The 17,201-nt window shown below is 46.1% G+C and overlaps 1 protein-coding gene across 1 annotated transcript in view; it reads left to right on the top strand.

The window, feature by feature from the left end:
- The first annotated feature begins 8,604 nt into the window (after positions 1-8,604).
- ACOT11 (acyl-CoA thioesterase 11) overlaps positions 8,605-17,201 on the top strand; it is a 63,114-nt gene continuing 54,517 nt past the window's right edge. The window contains exon 1 of the mRNA XM_077824081.1: positions 8,605-8,798. The gene's annotated coding sequence lies outside the window, so the exon portion shown is untranslated. The remainder of the gene's footprint in view (positions 8,799-17,201) is intronic.

Raw genomic sequence — 17,201 nt, 5'->3', positions numbered from 1 at the left:
TGCATCACAGTTAATTTTGCACACCAACTTGTAATGATGATTTCCCTTTAGAGACTTGCACTAATTTGTCATGTCATCTTGGGCAGCAAACAGGCTTACTATTTTTTTTTTTTTTGAGGTGTTGCTTTTCCTATTGGCTTGTTCCATGCTTTTCCCCCCAAAGATACCATGTAAAAACATAAAGCAAAATTACAGCTCATAACCTTCCACTTTAACTTTTACATCTCTTTGGAATTAGGCTTGTGAGAGACTTCCTTTTCCTTTTCCTTGTTAGGCTGTTTGTTTGAGCGACAAGTGATTATTTTTGAGAGGTTTGCTAAAAGCAATTGAAAACAGTTTCTCCTCCCTCCCCCCCCCCACGTTGAAGGCAGCAGCACAATTAGAAACACTTTAGATGCTTGACCTATGCTCAAGTCTCCAAACAAAAGTTGCAAAGATAGGTCTGATGCTTTTCAGGCACAATTAGCATAATGCTGTAATTATGGTTTATAGCAGTTGTATTCCCCTAGCTATTACACTGACTAAATACATTCATCTGGGGTGTTCTGGCGTGCTAACTAAACATACACACGTCCCCCCAGTCTACTGGATGAATACACAGACACACACACTATGTTCTTGTTTCCAATCTATCACCATATGCCTGTCTTTTACAGTTCTTTGGTGCATGATGCTCATAGAGTGGATAATTAGCTAAATGAATTAATTGACATTCATACTTGTAATTAGCAAATGGTTACAAGCAGCTATTCTCCTTGGGACAACTAAAATTTCTCAGGGACTAATGTTAAAATACTGTAAAATCATTAAGAGTAAATAATGAGGGCTGATGGTAGTGCATGATTATGGAGGTTATTTTCTTTCCCCAGTCATAAAGCCGTCCACATTGTAAACAAGCCTGTGCAAAAGAAAAGCATGCCATAAAATGTTCTGGAAACGGCACCTCTCAGGAGATGCAGTGGGACTGAAGGATGTGTTCTCCAGCTGAAACCCGAGCCAGATGGATGGCATGCAATCAATAGCACGTTGATAGCTACTGCAAGCACTTATCTGTCTGCTATGACAAAATAAGGGTAGCGCCAGTTTTAGCGAACAGTTCTTTTTTTCCAATATTTACCACAGAGCTCTGGCAAATCAGAAATATACTAAACAAAGGTACCCTGAACCTACACAGCTAATCTCTGGTTCACTGATACAGACTGGTGTTACGGCATTGGATGTGGTGCCAAAGAGCCCATGCCATCTTCGGCTGCGGGTCAGAGGCGGGTCTCTGCTGGATAGAGCATGCTGAGACACTGAAGTCTCACGTATGATGTACTGCATCAGCTCTGTGCCCTGTCTCGGAGTTAATGATTGCTTGAGTAACACATCACCTGTCCCCTGCTACCTGAAGCCATGATAAGACTGGCTTGTGCAAGATGTTGCTCTGTGTCTACTACTATTCTTGGGTACTCCCTTCTTACACAGGGCTTGCTTGATATCTCTTGCCCTGTCAGTTCAGGAATTCTGCACCTTTGGGAGCAGGCGTGTCTGGGGAGGATTTGACCCCGGGGGTGTGGGGAGGGGGAGGTGTCTGCATTGAGGGGCTTAGCTGAGGCAGTGCTGTTTTGACTTGTGGCCAGGTCTCCATAGCTGCACTGCCAGAGGCTGCCCAGTCTGTCTGGTTTGGATGTACTGAATCATTGCATCTTTTGGCTCCTTCTCATGTTCTCCTGGCTGACCTTATTTGCTCTTGTGGCAGGTCTCAGGAGAGCAGAGATTGCAGGGGCCTTGTGCAGTCTTCCAGGTGGGCTTTCTGTGGCTGGGAACCCTTGTGCCAGTGGGGGCTGATATAACTTGGCACTGTATCAGATAGGAGGGATGTCTTCATCTCAAAGAGCCACTTGCAACTGGCTCCTGAGTAGCTCAGAGTCCCTTCCACTGCCTCCCACGGGGTGAGAATCTGTGGGGTGGGTTTTGGGAATTCTCCGCCTCTGAGGCGTGGCTGAGCAGAGGAGATGGAGAACAGGAGCAGGCTCATAGTCCCAGCCAACTTGGTGTAGGGGGGTCAGAAGAGCTGTGTCAGAGTTTTGCATTAGTTTTGCATTGCATTTGAAGTTCACCTGGCTCTAATTTCACATGGTGCATAACTTGGTAGCAGCTGCTTTGCCTCCCCACCCCAGGCTCGAGCCTGGCACTGTGGATATGGGAGGAGGAGTCAGTTTCTCTGCACTCCTTGGACATTCCCTGTGCAAACCTTTTCTAGTTGGGCTTTGTGCAGGGGGCCACGGTTTGACTCTGAACTCAGGCTCCTCCTTAAACAGCTGGTGAGTAGAAGCAGGTTTTGGTTGCCTCAGGTTTCTTGGGACTCCAGTGTGGGAATCCCAGTATGCAATAGGGCCCTGGTCCTGCACTGATGCAGGCACAGGATCCTTGGATGTGGCACTTGATGTGGGATCAGGGCCGGTGCGGTGTTTGTACAGTGTGTGATGCATGTGGAAGGATATTCCCACGACTGGAAACACAGAGCAGGAATCGGTTCAAATCTGGTTGGAAGGTAGAGTTCTGCTTTAAATGCAAAAACAGTCCAGTGAGAGAGGCTTGGTTTATGACTACTGTTTGAACATCAAGCACGCTGTAGAGACGTAAGCAATCTAATGTAATTTCTCTGGTAGCTTCCCAAGACTACTGAAAGAAGAGGTTTAGAACACAATAGAGTTTTTTGCATTGAATTATTTTTATGAAACTTTCTTTTCCCTGTATCTTCCGGCAGGAATGTGCCTGATGTGAAAGCAAGTGGAAACAACACACCAATTGGCTTATCTATTTATAGGACTGTGAGATGCGAGAAAATTGGCGCAAACTCCATTGGTTGGGACACTTTTTTTTAAAACTAGACTTGTCAAAGTGCAAGGAGATTGGTCTGACGTTTCTGGAAGAAGGAGCCTGGGGTCATAGACAGGATCACTGGTTGGCTGGTCATCTTGTTAATACTTTAAATTGCAGTAGCGCCTGGAGCCCTCAGCTAGGATGGGCCTTATTGTCTTGTGCATGCACATAATAAATTACAGTGCTTGCCCCAAAGAACTTAGCCTGATGAAAGAGATACTGGGATGGAGGCATCTAACAAGCAAGCAGTGATCGAGAAACCACTAGAATTTTTAGTAGTGAACATAACCTCTCACTAGTAGTGATCCCAGCTTGCCACCTGCCCAGCATGCAGTTGCGCTGTTTTGAAAAGAAGTGGCTCCAGGGCCAGAGTTGTGGATGAATCAACTATGGGGAGGTAGCACGAGTGGCGCTAACAGCAGACGGCCAAAGCACGTTGCGGTCCGGGAGAGGTGGAGGGCAGGCTGTGATCTCACCTGAATTCCAGCTTGGGACTGTTTGAAACACTGAGCACAAAACAAGGCAAAGGCCAGTCTGTATCTTGGACTCCTAGTGGCTTGTCCAGTAATATCTAATGGCAACATCTCTTGGGGTAGAGGGAGATCTCAGAGGGTCTAGAACAGGTCTTCCTAATCCTGAAAGAGCCGTTCTGTAGGGAGCCAGCCTGCAGAGGCAGGGAGGTAGATTAGCTGTGACCCTACGGGTTGACCGTCCATCACTCCCTCAGTCTCTAACTTCCACTTTCTATGGCTCTGTGGAAGAGGGACAGGAGGACAAATGCTGCTGAGTTGCATTGCCCTTGGGCTGATATGAGAATACTAAAGCCTTGTCTGTGCTAAGAAAATATCCCTGATGGCTGCAGCTGAGCCTGTGCTGAATGCAGGTTAGTGCATAGACCAGGACAAACTGCATGCCCAGCACCATTTCAGAAGTGGTGATGACAACCTGTGGTCAGCCATTATCAGCAGTGGGTAACTTAGCCTAGACAAGGCTTGAGGGACTGATTGTGCCGTGCTTAGTCATGTAGAGGAGCACTTAGGTGAGTAGTCCCATTGACCTCCGCGATACTACTCAGTGAGTAGGGGCTAATCTATATAACAGATGCAGCATAATGCCCCCCATGGCTTTAGAAATGGCTGATGAGGGATATCCTAGATACCGAGGGCAGGTTCTTGGGTGGTGAGTGGCTTCCTCATGGACTGAGAGCCTGAAAGACCTGCACAGAATATGAGTGATCCAAAGGTTGCTCCTTAAGCTTGGGATCCACCTTTGTACTTGTCGGGCAAGTCATAAAGTTGTTTTACCTACCAAGGCTTTCTAAACGCTGACCCTCAGTTGGTCCGAAACTCCATCCGGCGTGAAATTCTGTCAAAGGGACTAGGGATTTCATGGTCTACCTTACCTTCTTGGTTCACGGGCAGGTAGTGTTGGGTTCTTCAATACACTTCAAAGATTAGAAGCTCAGGTCTTCATTCCATGGTGTCTATAGCTAAAACTGGATTAACGGGCTGGTTAGGATTTAAGGATAACATATATGAAAGAGTCTCTGCTCGGAGATTGTTCCATGCCTGAAAACATGCCATATAAATGCCACCTCATAGAACATTGTTTTGGTTTTCAACATCTCAAAGGGGCTGCAGAAAAGATGTCCAACTGGTGGTCCTTTATCTTAATAACCTGAAGAAGACAGTAAAAGCCGTCCTATAGTATGTCGGGGAACTTAATACCTCTTATGTAGCACTCTTCATCAGTAGATCTCAAAGTACTTTACAAAGCAACAGCATCCCCATTTTATAGGTAGGGAAAATGAGACACAAAGTGTGTGTCTGGGGGGGCGGGGGGTGACTTGACCAAGGTCACCCAGCAGGCCAGTAGCAGAGCAAGGAATAGAAACCAGATCTCCTGAGTCTGTCCAGTGTTCTGTCCACTAGGCCACACTGCCTCCACATTTCAATGCAAAAACAATATCCTCGTGGTAAGGGGTGGGATAGGCAGGGCCTGGTGCTCCATTCCTGTTCACCATCACTTACACCAGTGCAGAATGGGTGTAAAATGCTCCCATTCTGGTTTGGTATCCATTTGTCACAGGTGATGATGCTAGGTGCACGGCAGTGGAGAATCAGGCCCACAGCGTATAAAGAGACAAAGCCAACCTATGGCCCTCCCCGCCCTTCAGGAACAGCCAGGTTAGTGCTGCTAAACAGGGTTGATTGGAAGCAAGCACATTGATCCTGGGTGATTGGATGCTCCCCGTTTTTGTTTCAAACATGGTTCTTACTCTGCGTCCGTCTCATGGATACGGACATGTAGCAGGCTCCCCCAATCCTGGCTTGTTTCGGAGATTTCTTGCCGGCTACCAAAACGATGCAAACGCAGCCGTGAAGGCAAAATAGCACTCCCCTGCCCCTTTCCCATGGCGAGCGTTCAGATGAACCATTTCAGCACAGGATTGGGTCCAAGCAGGTATGACCTGTCCTATGTTCTTACCTTTCTGCTGTTTGCTACCTAATGTTCCCTTTGCAGACTGATGTGGAAAAACAGACTCACTTCGGGACTTTTTTTGCTTTCTGTGGGAGGGGAGAGGCCTATGAAGAGAATAGAGGTTAAGCTCTTCAAGCAGGGATTTGCAGAGTAAGATTAGATGGTATGGGGTAAAATGGCGGAGCCCAGTGACCCATGACATTGGCAAAATAATCAGACACTTTCTACTAATACTGAACAAGGAACTCTAATGGAATTAGACGAAGGAAAACAGCGCTGTTCCTAAAACCAGTCTTTGCTTCGCTGTAATCTCTTTTGCCTAGAACCTCCCTCAGCCCCACTCCTGCTTGGCTTCCTGTGCCAGACTTAAAGAAACAGTACATATCCCCAGAGCATGTTAGGTCTTGAAAACTCTGGGGGCTGGGGTATTTCAGCACTCCCACCCTTGTTAGCACAGATGGTGGGAGAATTCTTTTAAAATCCTCACTCTGGAAGCACCCAAAAACTTTGCCTGTTACAGACCTCTTAGGGGACGCAGTGGCCACACAATGTGCTCTGACCATGTTTATAAGACATTGTGGCTTTGCCTGGGGAGACCAGACTATCTTAAATATACAGTTACAACTGCACTGAAACTGGGGTCCCTAAGATGGCTCTAATTGTAGAATACAATGGGTGGCTGTGGATCAGACCCTAATCACTCAGACCTCAAGTCAATAGGAGTCTTTCCATTGACTTACATCCTTTGTGGAGTCCATTAGGACCTGATCCAGGGGAAACAATGACTAGTCAAAGGGCTATTAAATGCATAAAATAAACTGAAAAGCAATCCACTATTTTCCTCTGATCCTTGTTGCTATTGTTACGGTAACTGTAAGAGTTAACTGTAAGTTAGAACTCGACTTCAGTCTGATTTTATTATTAAATCACTGATGTCCCCTTACAAACAGAACCAAGCGAAATCGAAAACACAGAATAATTCCTGTGGAGATTTTAACATTGTTTTCCTGCTGAGTTTTGTCCCTAGTTATAAAATGCTCTGATCGCTCTTTCTTTAAGCCTTGGCAAAAGATGTGCAGTCAGGCAACACCCGACAAAAAGCCCCAACCGCTCAAGAGTAAAGAATATCTAAGTAGAAAACCACCCCCCCCCCCACCTTCTCAGCAGGCTAAAAATGGACACATTTACTCAGTAGTCAGCTTTGGCCTCCCTGGATCATGTCAGGGGAGGTTAGTGCTGTTCAGCTTCTTGAACCTCTGAACAACGGCAACTTTAAAAACTGAAACCGCGGGTGAATGTTCATTCATCAGATTGGTTAGTCTCTAAGGTGCCACAAATACTCCTTTTCTTTTTGCGAATACAGACTAACACGGCTGCTACTCTGAAACCATTCATCAATTGTGCTTTCTGGGCAGCCAGGTGGGACCACTGATCACCAAGTCTGGTCTCCAGCACAGCACAAGCCACGCAACTTCAAGTGACTCCTGTCTCCAACCCAATAATCTATAGTTGAACAGACTATTGCTTTTAGGCCCCAAGTCTGCAAACACTTAGCACATAATTTAACTCCCCCCCCCCCCCCCGCAACTATTTACCATAGTAAATACCAAAGTAAGGCCCTGATGCGGCAGACGCTTATGCATGTGCATCAAAGTTATTAATTCAACCTTGATTTAAAGATGCCTAGTGACAGTGATTCCCCCACATCTCGTGGGAAGATGTTCCAATGGGTAATTACTCTCACTGTATACTAAAAAAAAAAAAAGTGCACATTTGTTTCCAGTTTGAATTTAATGTCTGCATTAGAAATCAAATGGTAAAAATTAAGCCATGTGTGTATAAAAGTGTAGATCTTTTAATTTTCTTATTTCCAAGGCTCCTTTTAAAGGAGTGTAAGAATATGGCTCAATATATATTTGTATAAAGTTGATTTGACTCCTAGAGAGGCTGTATGGTGTGTTACAAAAACAGCCATTCTCCTCTTCCTTGTAAGCTCCATTGATTCTTTCTACCTCTCTTGCAATGGCACTGTGAAAAGAGTATTTTATCTCTTGTACCTTTTTGTTTTTAATAATCAATATTGTTATATTTAGCTCAATAATAATAATAATAGGGCCAGATTCTCAGCTATTGTAAATTGGCATAACTCCATTGAAGCCAATAAAGCTGTGTGGATTTGTACCCCTTAGATACCAGAGGTAAATTTACAAGATTGAGATAAATTAAACTGCAGAAGACAACCAGTTCAGGCCTGCTAAAGTCTGCACCCCTTCAAGTTTCCCACCCACCTTACAAACATTGTCATCAGAACAAACCGACATTGCTCGGCAACAATGGACCACCCTCAAGATAGCTGATCAAGCAGTTTCTCAAAGCTGGCATTTACAAGTTAACACTTTCAGTGGGGTCACATACTTCACATGTATAAGGAATCCAGGGCTAACCTGGGATAACCCACTGAACTTTTATTTTATTCAAGGTGGGAGATGGAATAAAAACTCCACTGCAAATGCACAGTGTATTACAAACTTAAGGTCTTAAACCCAAAGCTGAGGAACAGGTGGAAAAACATTAGAATTCACAGACTAGCTGCTTCCTGAAAAAAGATTAAAAGAAAATCAATTCCCGAAAGTCTGCTCAACCTTCTCTCTTAATACTTCTGTCAAATGACACATGTAGGTGTTAGATCTGGGTATCTCTGTGTCATACCTGTGGAAGCCTTGTCTGACAACCATTTCCTTTTATAATTGTACTGGGTGATTTAATTCTGAAACTGATAGTTTTGTTCCTAATCACATTTGTAGCAGTTTCTCATGAATATTGTGTCTTACTGAAGGTCCAATAGAGCGTGTGTGTGTGTGTATATGTGTGTGTGTGTGTGTGTGTGTGTGTCTATATATATATATATATATATATAAAGGAGAAAAAGATTAGGGGAAGCAAAAATCTGAGTTCGAAAGTAGAGCCAGCGAGTCAAAGAATTGGCCAGTAAACAAAGCAAAGTAGGTTTCAGAGTAACAGCCGTGTTAGTCTGTATTCGCAAAAAGAAAAGGAGGACTTGTGGCACCTTAGAGACTAACCAATTTATTTGCTCAAATAAATTGGTTAGTCTCTAAGGTGCCACAAGTCCTCCTTTTTTTAAAGCAAAGTAGCTATCTGGAAGAACTTATAGGTGCCACCTTAAGAAAACTTCAGCTGACTGTTTGTAAGAAACTGAGGGGAGTGCCGCTTCCTCTGATCCAAAGGACAGTTCTGGCAGGGGCTCTGCCTGAAAGGCCTGGAGAGGAAAAAGAGTGAGAGAGAGCATGGGGGTGAAAAGTACAAGCAGGTGGTCTGGTATTCCTCCTTCACGACAGGTCACTGCCTGATCCTGTTGTTACAATTCTGGTCTGTTGCAGAGGAACATTACTCTGGCCTGTTCAGCAAATGCGAAGCTCCTTCTGGCTGAGGTGAGATTGGGAGGCTAAACTGTTAGGCAGTTTTGCTGGGAAGTGAGAAGCCTGTTAAAGGGGGCAGCTGTTGATCCTGGGGAGCACCTGGTTTTGGTGAGGCGGCTGAGAGAGCGCTGCCAGCGGGATGTACACACGTTTAGTGCTAAATCCTTTTTGCATTGACACAGCTGCCTCCATGCAGAACTTTACACAGCTTTCTGTTTTGGCTTCAGCTGCTGTTTGACTTGGGAAGGAGAGTGACAAAAACTTTCAAACATTTCCTAGATGAGGAAGTAACTTAGGGTGGCTTTTAGCTCTAGTGAAACTAATTAACTTTTTAAATTTGCTCTGCATGGAGCAGAAAGCTCTGGGTTTTGGGTGTGCTATGTGGCACAGTGAAGTGCCCTGGAGGAGGATGTAACATGAAACCATGCAGCCTGTATACATGCTGCATGTCACATACAGCACGCTTATGATCTGTATTGGTTAATTTAATAAATAGTGTGCAAATCGCCAGGGGAAGCCACTTGTGTGGGTGCAGGATGCGGATTTACAATTCGGTAGCATTAATCTACGGCGTGGGCACCAGATGAAGATGCCAGAACCAGATTTTTGCAGCTAACTGATTATTCCAGCAGGGTGTATTACTCCTAATTGTGCTGTTAGCATTTCAGCAATAAGAGAGCTCAACTGGGTGAAATACTGGACAAAAATCTTAAACCTTTCATTAAATTGAGGCTGTACTTTTCAGAAGAACTCCTTGCACATTGAATGAAACTCGTGAATGTCTAGACTTGTATTTTGGTGCCTCAGTGGGAGCTGAGCTGTTGTGAAAATCTGGCCCAGCTGCGGGTGCTAAGTGGTCAAAAATCTGGCCTGGAAATCTGCTCTTGAAAATCTGCTCCTGTTTCAACCTCAGGAGCTGCTGGAGACTATTAATTATCAAACGCAAGAGGTGTCTTAGGGTGCTGAGGAGCTTACAGTCTGAGGCCATGATCCTCCTGACTTTGAAGTCCATGGAAAAACTTGCATTGACCATAGTGGTGCAGGACCGGGCTTTAATTAAAACCACCCACCATACAGATGGGGGATGGGGAACGGGATGCAACCGGTAGTGACTGAGAGGAGTTGTCTAGCAGGCATCCTGTGTTCTTTAACCCTTTCAGGTGCTTTTTAAAAATACCCCTGTGGGGGAAGGACCGAATTTACAGGCCTTTTGGAAGACGCAGGTTTTTTTAAGGAGGGCCAAGGAGATGGCAGAGGCATCACAGACTCTGGTTTTGTGTGCAAATTATAACTGTAAGCTACACAAATGTCAAGCATTAACTTGCTGCTGTCGAGCAGTTGTGTGGTGGTCCTGTGTGAGGTTTAAACACATACTTTGCTCTACCCCAGCAACGCCTGCCTGCCAGTGAGGTTTACCAACCGCTTCCCACCATGCTTTGTAATCTTTCTAGATGAAAGCTGCTACAACACATGTGATAATAGTATTATGACCTTTGCATTTAGGGCATGCTGTGTTAAGGCTCTTTTTGCACAAAGTAATCAGTAGGGACTTTGGAATCCTCAGTAGGACGGCTGTATAATGAAACCTTCCATCTCTGCACAAACCCCAGCATGCAAGTGCTCCTTTTTTATTATCCTTATGCTTCACAACTTGTTTTCAAGTGACTTGACAAGCTGACTTTCATTTCAGCTTTTGTGGGCATCCTTTTGTGAGGTGATCTTAAGAAATTAACAAGCGCAGGGGCAGTAACAATAGTCAGTTGGAAACCAACAAAATTACTCTTGGAACTGCAGTGCTCGGAGGAAGAGTTACCTCTTGCACATGTACGCAACAGGCTTGCAATAAGCAAGGTAGGTAGTTACCTGTTGTGCTATTGACCCTATTCTTTATTGCTGTTTGGTGGGTTATTTAAGTGGGTCCCCGAAGATGGGGAGAGGAGGAAAGGAATCTGACACAGATGAGGGTGGGAAGAAAGGGGATCTGACACAGACCAGAAACCCATGTTTGTCAGTGGTAAAGGCTTCTCCTGTGGCTTGGGCTGTCCATTTCAAATGAGCCATTCAGCTAACAAACTGAAGCTGATCCACTTATGCCGGGGTTGGATTTGGCCCCACCTTTCTCCTGCTTGCCTGGAGCACAGCATGGCTCAAATGCTGAACAAAATCATAGTTCAGCATCGTACGTGCTGCCAGAGAACACTCAAAATCCAGCTCGTCCAGAGCCAAATTGGACTTCGTTCTAGTCCATTTGTTTTTCTGGTGTGTGTCCTTGCTATATGACTCAGCTTGTCTCTTAGTGGCTCCTACGTTGCGAATTGCGTGGGGTCAGCATGTGGTGCCTTAGCAGGCTGCTGCCTCTGAACAATGCTCTACGTCATTTTACGGGCCGAGTGTGAAACGAGCGTGGGAGTGTAGCGAAAGCAATGCATTCAGGCAGGCAGCAGTGTGCAGGAAGGTCTTGGAAGGCATTGGATTTGCACACTGATTTCTTTCTTCCAAGCTGGCAAGCCTTTTTTGAAAACTGTAAACAAGCCCTGCTGCCTAATGGGCCCTAAGGGGACCAGTTCCCAAGGGCGTGTAGGTTGAGCCACAACAGATGCCGAAAAGAATCGGATGTTTATTTGAGCTAATATACTCCGCATGGAGAGGGAAGAGAGAAGTCATTCTCTACCAAACGGAAGACAGAGGGCTACCTTCTGATAGTGCCCTACAGTGGTGTCTTTCAGTGGCACCCATCTGCAGGGGTTATCCTTGCAATGGGTGGAGGATTCTCCAAAGGGTGATGAATCTTTGCAGGGTGTCCTTGCTTTTGCCCTTATGTGGGGTGGCCCAGCCGCTAACTACCACACTCGCTACTTTCAGACAGACGCTCCTCTTCTCAGCCTTCAGGAGGGAGTGTGCTAGGCTTTGCTTCCCTCACCTACTCTGGGATCAGTTCGCTAATCCTGTTCTTATCCTCTTCAGCTAGTGCCCTCATGGGGTCTCTTGCCAGGCCTACAAAAGTCAGGGGGAGCCATGGTATTAGCTTTTAATTAAACAAACAAATTCTATCCCTCTCGCTTGCTGAGTCATCCTTGGATGTGAAAACTGATCCAACCCGGTGTAAATGGATTGCTCAGGTTCTTTGAAGATCAGCAGTGCTGCCTGACGCCCAAGACTGACCTTTGAAGATCAGCACAAATTATAGTCCTGAAATGACCTGTAAGGTCTTGAATTTGCCCCGCTCGGTAGTGTGAGAGTGGCTTCATTGCAGGTAACTGTGCGTTTGAAAAACTTTTATTTGCTAGTGCTTTAGTTCATTAACTTTTTACCAGGAGCAAGTCAGTTAGGAGGACTAACTTCTAACGCCTGTTCCTTGGACAGGCAGCTCCTCTAGTTCAACAAAACAACATAAAAAAGCAGCATTCAAAGATTCAGTTAAGATAAAAAGGGCAGGGACTATGGGGCACTTGTGATGTGTTTGTATGTAGCATGGCATGATGGGGGGGGGGGCAGCCTGCATGTTGCCATCGGAGGCTATTGCAATATACGTGTTCAACGATAATAAAATACCAGGTACCAATAAAATACAAATACCAGGGTCTCAGACAATAAAGTCCATTACAGACTTCACTGCTGCTCTTGAGTTTTTCTACATGGAAGGCACTCAGATACTACAGTAAACTGCAGCTGTGTAAAACCTATAAATAGAGGCCACACATTATAACGATGGCCTCTCTAGAAAGGGAGGTGAAGGGAAAAACATCTCAGAACCACTGAGTGTATCAATATATCTCCTGACCTCAGTTGCTACGTCTGCTGGATTGTCTGCGTTTTTCCTGTTTCTCATGGTGACCGTCTTTAAACTTTCGCAACATCTTTAAACTTCATCTGCTCTGGAGCAAGGCTTGGTGACCACCGCTGAGTGTACCTTTTGTTCTGGCAGGAAACTGGCTGTTCTGTTTCTCTCTCCATTGAGGAGCCTTGTGATGTGATGTGTAAAATGTCAGCAATCATTAGGTGACTTGACTCACTGAACCACCATCCTTCCCCGATTCTCCCTGACCCTCCTCCTTTGCCGCAGATAATTTATTTAAAGCTCCTTCTCCTCAGAACAGGGCCCTTTGTTGGCACTGGTGAATTTCTGGGAAACATGATGCATTGTTGAGATGCTAGAATTTCTCAAACTAGGTCAAGTTAATTTTTTAACACATGCAGATTTGCTTGTTACTATGGATATTGCTTAATTACACACCAATAATCCCCCATGAGATCTACATGGTCACTGCTCATTTTTCCCCATTTTTAAATATCCCCAGGAACTGGAAGGAATTCTTCAAGGGGGTAGAATGAGGAGTAACGGGATGAAGCTGAACAAAGGAAAATGCAGGTTAAATATCAGGGGAAAGACGTGTATTCTGTAAGACGGTGGGATGGTCTCCCAAAGGAGGTAGTGTGTTTCTTGTGTTGTCTAAAACTCTACCGCACAGAGCATGAGATTTTATTAATCTGACCTCTTCCCGCCCGTGCATGGTTGACAGACGAGATGATCATGAACGTCTCTTCCACTTCTAATTTCCAGCTGTTTGGAGTTGGTAAGAACAGAGTTCACTTAGCTTCTGAATGGCAGTTCAGCCATGTAAATACTTCCTCCCTCCCACTCCATTTTTATTTGCCATGCATGAATGTCTCCTTTGTGATCAAGGCATTTGTGTGTGGATGAGAGCATCCATGATTTGTTTAATTACTAATACCTAGCTCTCCTTCTACAGGTCTCAAAGTGCTTTACAAAGGAAGTCAGTGTCATTATCCCCATCTTAAGATGGGCTAACTGAGGCATGATGTGAAGTGATTTTTGCCCAAGGTCACCCATTGGCAGAGCTGGGGATAGAACCAAGGTCTTCTGAATTCCAGTCCAGTGCCCTATTCACTAGGTCACACTGCCTTCCATTTACTGGCTCCCCTATTCACATTTGTCATCTAAACAGGGAGCAGAAAGGATGCCATATGGTGATGTGCCATTGGTCACCTACACGAATAAGCAAAGTGACCTAGCTAGGGGTGGAAGGTGCTTGGCTATATTGGTGCAAAACCCGTGTCAGGATTATGGAGCTGATTGCATCTCTGGCCTCTCTTCATGCATCCCCTCAGCTGTCAGCCCTCATGCCTTTACCTGTCTTGGGACTGAGATTTTGCACTTCTCCCACTTTTAGACCAGGATATGGATACAGCATCCCGCCTGTGCTAGCCACTTAGTACTGCACAGGTCTGAGTGGATATCTGTCTCTCTTCTCTTCAGGCGCCTGTGACCATGAGATAGCAACCAACCACTTTTTAAAAACAAGCGGGATTTATTCGTAAACGCAACAAAGTGTTAGAGAAACTGCTGTGAAAACAACAACAGAGCCATGCGTAGCTAGTGGAGACTAACCTTACACTTCACTATATACTATGGATACAGCTGTGCCGATGTAGCCCCATAGTGTAGATACTTCCTACATTGACAGAAGGTGTGTGTGTGTGTGTGTGTGTGTCCCATTGATGTAGTTTTGAGAGGCAGTAGCTTGACTGATGGAAGAATTCTTCTGTCAACGTACCTGCAGCACAGTGGGGCTTGGCTTAGGTCACCGTAATGATGGCACAATTTTTCACTGCCCTGAGCAACGTAGCTAGTTGTTCTAACTTTGAAATGTAGCCCAGGCCTTAGTTAGATGGGCTTCCTTCTGCAGTTGCAGGAAAAGAAAAGACCAGACTTAAGCTCTTTTAGGAGGCCAATGTGCTCTTGGAATCCAGCCTTGTCTTCACTGCAGAAAAAATAGTGTTAACTCAAATATAAGAGCACTTTTTTTTGTTCATTTGCTAGTGAGGTCTTTCTTCCTTCCTGTCTTTCTACTCCCTCCACCCCTCAGTAAGGAAATTCCCTTTTCTCAAAGCCCTGCCCCCTCAGTGTGTGCTTGAGGCCAATTACCCTCGTATTCACTGGCTTTTGTTACAGGGCCTAGGTGTGAAGTCTTTTCATCCTTTGCCAGGCCTACAAAAAAATTGACAAGAGTTAGGTTGCTGGTGTGCTGAGACCTTGCCTATTACGTTGACTCCCTGTACTCCCCTGTTTGTCTGTCTCTTGTCTTACACTCTGTACACTCTTTGGGGCACGTCTCTTCTGTTTGTACAGTGCCTAGCACAATGGGGTTCTGGTCCATGACTGGGGCTCCTCGGAACAATAACACAGATAAATAATAACAAACCCCAAAGGTCCCTTATTTCAGATGTGTCCACATGGGGAGTTACACCAGGATAACTACATATAGCATTAAAATCCCATCGCCTAGTACTGCTGGTGAACTTCTCCATGTTGACAAGCCCTAAGAGTGCCCCCATGATGCTTTGCTGTTTGCTGGTTTAGACCCATTCAGCTTTACTGGCTTGCAGTCACTACCCTCCTGCCTGGGAGGGAGTCTGCTGGGTCTATCTGCTCTGCTCTGACGTTCCACCATTCCATCTCCGAAATGCTCTGAATAAACCTCACCTCTGGGTACAGATCAACAATCCCCACCTAGCGCCCCCACGCTCGCCACACCCTGTTTCTCAGTCTCCACTCTGCCTCGGCACCGGTCTCTCCTGAGCACCGTTACCTTGAACTAGGCTGCATAGAAAGGAGCCAAGAAGGGACAATCCCGTGGCAATAATTGACCGGCCTGGAAACAGGCAGTGCATAGAAGCTCGGCCACTTTTATATTGAGCAGTTAGCAGGCTGAGGATAGCTCCGGCTTAGGAGCTGGTATGTGGGTGTGGCCTCACTCTGGAATGGATATAAATGACCGCAATCATGTTGCAATCTGCTTGAACTCCTTAAACTAAGCAGGACTGGACCTGCTCGGAACTTGGATGGGAGACTTCAGAGAAAATCCCAGGGTGCGGTAGGAAAGTGTTTGACTTCGTAGGTGGCACTTTTCCTTCTGGCTTGCCCCAGCAAGGCCGGACCAGCAGCTGGAAGGGAGCTCTCCTGAGGGATAGGAGAGAGCTCCGGTGAGGAGCCTGAAGGGGGTGGGGAGAGTTGGCATGAGAGTTGGCGGCATGGGGGTCGGGCTGAGGTAAAGAGACGGAGTATCTTTCAGAAAGGAAGCTGGGAAATGAGGCCAGCCTGTCTCTGGATGTATCCTATCAAAGGAAGGGGGCCTCCTGCAGTCAGCTGCTTTTGCCAAGGTTTGCCAACCCTCCAGGGTTGTTCTGGAGTCTCCAGGAATGAAAGATTGATCTTTAACTAAAGATTATGTCATGTGATGAAATCTCCAGGCATTCATCCAACCAAAGTTGGCAACCCTAAGTTTTGCCCGTCCTCCTGTCCTGCCTCGCAAGTGACATCTGCTGAGAGGCATTCAGGATGACGGTGCATCTTCTGCAGGCTGCTCAGCGTCCCAGAGTCCCGTGCAGCTTTTCTCCCGCTGGCCCAGCAGATCTTCAGTCTGCTCACAGTGCTGGCAGAGGGAGCCATGAAAGGCAGGACATGATGGAGGGAGGGGGAGGGGCGGGGAACAGCATTTGAACTGAAGGAGGGACAGACTTCCCCTCTGGGTAGGGTAGCAGTTCAATCTCTGTGGCCCATGCAGTTTTTCTCAGTTAGTGCAAAGTGGGGTGGTTGGTTTGTGATGAGAGATGGATCAGAGACCTAACAAACTCATCTCCTGTAAGGGTCACCAAATCTCCGCTGGATGAGAGAAGAGTAAAATGAGAGGAGCTAGAGTAAGGTATGGTAGGATTTAGAGCAGTGAGATTAAAAGATGGAGGGGGGCTTGTGACCGGGGGGGGGAGGAGGCGAAGGCACTGGCTCTGGGAGAAAGCCATGAAGGGAGTTTAAGAGGGGGAGGGATGTTGTTTTTCCAGATTCCAGTCAGCCGAATCGTGCCTTTTGCAGTCCAGGTGCCATGACTACTTGGAGACGAGCAACAGAAGTGAATGGTCAGCACCGGGATGGTCTTTGTTCACAAGTCACGTCTGACCCACTCTGTTTCCAGCTCGGTCTCCAAGTAACTCAGTGTGAAATACCTGTAACTGACCCCCTTTGGGGTGATCTTGAGCCCAGTCCTCACAGTGCTAAAAGCACAAGCTTCTAGCACTTCACCTAACCGTGACTCTGCCTCAGAGCAACAAGCAGTAGCAGCTCGTGATCCTTTTTGGTGGGCCAGCCACAAGAGGGGAACAAAGACCCACATTCTCCTTGTGTGGATTATACATCCAACCAAGCATGTTCCAGACCTTAAAGGTACAGTCACCACCTGCATGCCGTCCGCACAGTTCTCAAAGCTCTGTACATAACAAAGGTGAAATGATGTCTTCTCCTGCACCACCACGGGTTAAAGGAGGAGCAGGGCGATGGAGCGGTCGTCCCTGTCCTTCTCTGCCAACCGGAGCACCCACTCCACAGTCTGCTCAGCCAGT

This window comes from Eretmochelys imbricata, chromosome 8, assembly GCF_965152235.1.
Source record: "Eretmochelys imbricata isolate rEreImb1 chromosome 8, rEreImb1.hap1, whole genome shotgun sequence".
In the NCBI taxonomy this organism is placed as follows: Eukaryota; Metazoa; Chordata; order Testudines; family Cheloniidae; genus Eretmochelys; species Eretmochelys imbricata.
This window is presented reverse-complemented; position numbering and strand designations above follow the sequence as displayed.